At 30.6% G+C, this 4,848-nt stretch overlaps 1 long non-coding RNA gene across 1 annotated transcript; it reads left to right on the forward strand.

Moving 5' to 3' along the window:
• LOC111086775 lies at positions 1 to 3,702 on the forward strand. Its single transcript, XR_002611505.1, has 3 exons — positions 1 to 58; positions 813 to 944; positions 3,580 to 3,702. It is a non-coding gene; the product is annotated as an uncharacterized LOC111086775 (long non-coding RNA).
• Positions 3,703 to 4,848: the final 1,146 nt, after the last annotated feature.

Consider the following 4,848-nt stretch of genomic DNA (forward strand, 5'->3'; position numbering starts at 1 on the left):
TATGGCATTGTTCTTCTGGCTCCTCAAGTGATTTTACATGGTGGACTGCCAATAAAAAGTAGGTTGATTTTAAACTGATGATGATCCTCATTGTCAAATACGTAGTATTTTTATACATTATTAACATCAAATACTAGAGGGCCCTTTGAATGATTTATTACTAAAATTCAAGTCATAGTGGACCATTAAGAAAGTGAAGTTACAAAAACGTTTTACATATCTATGACACAAAGCTAAGTCTATAAGCTTCATAACCAAATACATATTAAGTGTTATCTTCTTCACGTTATGGCGCGAGAAAGGATAGATAAGAAAGCAATAGATATTATTTGCACAAATCATAATAATTAGGCATTATTTATAGGTTTCATGTTATGTAATAAGTTATATTTGTTAACGATACGTTCGTTGTACGTAAAATATTTTATGACTTTCCAAGTTTACAAACACTTAATTTCTTATCACTTTGTAGCCTTTGGTGTATTGAACTTTATTCACCACTAACAACTTGGCTTCTTTCTATGTTGCGAACAATTTTTTTTCTCTGAAATGAAGCTCTTAACTTAATGGAATATGGTACGATCATTTCACAAAATACGCAGTCTTTAATTCCATTTCCCTCTGTTATTTGTTTAATAAACATTAATGATCTTTGGTAGGATATGTTAAGGACATAATGCGGTTTTGCTAACTTTATTTATTTACTTGCTAAGATTTATAAAATAAGTGTACGTTTGTGTGCAAAATACACTTAAATAATAAATGTTTAATGATATATAAACCTTAATATATGTTGTTTTTTTTCTCTATAGCTAACCAATATGCCGAAGAAGAACAACTATATTCTGTAAACTTGACTGCTCCGGAATATTACATGTCCTGTAAACCACTCTTGCTCTCTGACTACATCAATCTACTCTGGACCACAGCAGCAGAGATTTGTGGTAATATATTATAAATATGTACATAAATGAGCAGCTAGGTTAAGCTAGACTGCCCATTGATAGATGTACAATTTATAAAAGGTATTTAAAGTATTGTACTGTTATTATATTCTCAAACTGAATCCCAATAAATATTTTAATAAGAAATATCTCATGATTAATAACTGAATTTGACTTTTGTCAACTTTTTCATAATCATATAGAATTTCAACACAGAGCTTTATTTTACACTAATTTATATTTACTTCTCAAATAAAGCAATATGCGTGTGCAAAATCAAAGTTACCGTAGTGAATTCAAATTCGATGACGAGGAACCCACTTTGAGACTAATATTGGTTGGAGACGGCTTGAATGGGTAATGAAGAAAAACTTTAATATAAGTTAAACATAACAGCAAATGTACAAAGTTTTGTTATCATCAGGTACAAGTAGTTTACACTGACATATATATATTCAGGATGGAATAAAGAGGTCACATGACCGAATACTGTTGCACGACTTATAAGAGATATCTTGGCATTCCAGAGTGTTGGTTTAGAGTAGGGTTGTTTTGCTCAGTTAAGATGGATTCCTTGATTTTTCGTTTGTTTATGTTGCTGTTATGTTAAACTTATATTAAAGTTTTTTTTCATTACCCATTCAAGCCGTCTTCAAGTATTACCGTAGTGAGCTCTTTTTGAAAATTTATTACCGTAATTTTCTAATTATAAACCGTAGTTAATACACAAATTCTGTAATTTGTGTATTAACTAAAAATCATAACATGCAGCTTATACATGAATCTTTGTGAAGAGAATGATTTATGCCAGACAAGTTCATTCTTTCTTTCTCAGAAAAAAAAGCATCATGCTCAAGCTCCAAACGTAGCACACAATAAACATTTAAAAGTTTTTTCTGGAAAACATTGTTTTCATTACAAAGGAAAATGTCTATAATCACCTTCAGAAGATCACTATCCACTGAAATTCTATGTTTGCCCAAAGAGCTTCATTTGACAAGGTTGTAAGGGGTGTCTCTCAAAGCCCGGGAGGGGCCCCACATAGTAGTTTCTGTAAACCGAATACTCCTTTAGATACTAAAAATGCTTAGCGCGATATGAATGATGTAGTAATGATAATTTTCTACAATAAAATAGTGTAAATCAGGTTTCTAACTAACAAATAACAGATATTATGATAATGTTAATAAAACATGTGCTCCTTCAAAGAGAGAGTAGAATTACCATCATCAGCTAATAAAGGTAGGGAGCTAAAACCTGCTAAATTTGAAGAAGGTATAATGTCAGTGCTTAAACAAAGATTTAATAAAATATTTATCAACAGTTTCGGCAAAATGGATACACAGAACGCACCATTAACAAAGCGAAAAACATGCGGGGAAAGAAAACGTTGCCCAATATCGATATTTCACTTTATCATTACGGTTTTTTTAAAGACAGCCTAAGTTAAAGAGAAAACAAAATCCTAAAGCTCAGTGGTTTTAATGTGAAGCTTGCAGAAAAGTCAGGTACTACAATTAAAACGCTTTTGGTAAATTCATCGTTTCCCCCCCCCCCCTCCTGTCCCCTACCTGAGTGAAAACTGTATTGTTTGCACTTCAGGACTGGACGGTAAATTTAAAAAAAGAACGAATAGAAACGTTGTTTATAGACTATTGAGTACATTGTGTGAACAAAATGACGTCAGAAAATCGTTTAGACTTATAAGGAAAGGATCGTGCAATACGACAAAGTACAAAAAACTGAATGAATATTAAACTTTTGATTCACACATCATTGAACTTACCTCTTATATTAATTTTTCCACAAAAATTGTTTCCTATGGCCCCTAACTCAATAAAGCTAAACCTTTCTGGCGATTAATATAACTTATTTTTTGGAAATTGATTGAAATTTACACACATGTTTACTTTTGATATTTTTGAAAAATATTTAAAATAAGTACTCTATCTTGAGAACTGTGATATTTCATTTTTTATGAATATCAGTATTCTTGGTAGAATTTCGTGTATTTTTGAACGTGTTTTGAAAATAAAAATTATTTTCAACATTTAAAGAAGTATTAATTTAACTGAAGTCTAAGCTAGGTTTATTGCCGTGATTTTCAAAATATTTTCATTGTGAGTTTTAGGAGAGTTAAGTTTATTTCTTTCATATAAGAAAGTTATATGAAAATGTCATTAAGTGCCCCAGAACAAAACTAAGTTGTATAAGTTACATAAACATAAGGTGAGGACCGCTGTGCTGTATTTAATTCAACAGATATATAAAAACTCAATTATTTTTGATAATTATACCAAACTATAAATATCTTACAGATGAGTCACCAGGAAGAGGGGGGGAGTAGAGTAGGCAAGATTGTTGATCTTGCTATGGCCCCGCTACGACATAATTTAGATGTATCAGTTAATTTAAATATTTTTGAGTTTGTTTTCTTTTATAGAAATTGAATTCACATATTTTATATAAAAAAGTGTTTTAAAATGTCCTGTTAGCTACGTCGTTAGAAGTTTTGCGTGTTTTTTTTTATTTCCGCCCTTATAAACTTACCATGCTGTAGATATTTTATTGAAATGTAAGTATCATTTATTGTAGATTACCATAACAATAATAAAAACTTATTTTTCTTTTCCAGCTGTTTTTTTTGCGTGGTTGCTTATCGAAACTTCGGGAAGACGAAGATTAATGTTCGTGTTTTTGTGCTTCTACTCTGCATCTGTCATGATGTTATTGATAGGCAAAGTGCCGTAAGTACTGAAATAGAGAGGCAGAATAAAATAGTTAACAGCAAAGATGTGTCCTGATGCAATGCATTTTATTGAAGAATTTGGATAACGATACAATAAGCAGATGACTGAGTATCCCAATATTCTATCTTATAAAATAGTTGTTATTGTCATAAACTCATCAGTCCACAGTGCATATAAAAATAAAAAATTAACTCAAAGAAATTGCACATGCTGTTATGTAGGTTAATAGTCTTTTAGCCGAATTATTTTATTTAAAATAATAATAACTGTTTTTTAATTGAATTATAGATATTAAATCATTTGTGCTTTTGTACCGTAGTACCAAATATGTTAAAAGGAACTTATTAACACATGTATCAAATATTTATTAAAAACTATTAAACTAATTCTTTCTTCTCTTTGAAATTTATTTTCGTTTTTATTCTTACAACATTAAACGTAAAGCAGCATAATGTTTAAACAGCTATCATTATCACAGCTATTATTGGTGATTGGTACAATATCTCTCCTGAAATAGATAACATAAGTGATGTCACGTGATATCATACAAAGAGCCGCCATTCTGAAATGTTGGGCACATAACTACAACTTTTCAGTGTTTGTTTATTTCTAGAATTTTTGTGCAAAGTTACACAAGGGCTAACTGTCCCTAATTTTTAACTGATACACAAGTAGGCGGGCATTTCAATCAACAGCAGCCACTGTAATATTTTATATTAGAAAATTAGCTCTGGATTTTATATAATCTAACACCATTACAATTTCCACAATGTAGATATTTATATATTGTGTTAAATTTACTTTTTTATGTAACTGTCGGATATTATTCATTATTGACATTATTCAAGTTAATTGGCGTAATGACTAAGGGTAATCTGTAATGTTTTTTACTGGTCTACAGTTTCAAACACTGTAGATTGCAAAATATACTCAAGTTACTACAGCTGTAGGAAGTAAGTCCATTACCAATACCAAATATATATGTGGTTGGCATTGCCTTCTGTTGGTTGTATAATTTATCTAACAATGTTGTTTCGCTGCTTCGTGAAACATTACTAATGTAGTTTTATGATTTCCTTCCTTTGTATTCAATATAAGTTAGCATATATATTTGTGTGGACCTCTCTCTCTCCCTCTCTCTCTCTCTCTACACA

This window comes from Limulus polyphemus, unplaced genomic scaffold, assembly GCF_000517525.1.
Source record: "Limulus polyphemus unplaced genomic scaffold, Limulus_polyphemus-2.1.2 Scaffold1423, whole genome shotgun sequence".
Lineage (NCBI taxonomy): Eukaryota > Metazoa > Arthropoda > Merostomata > Xiphosura > Limulidae > Limulus > Limulus polyphemus.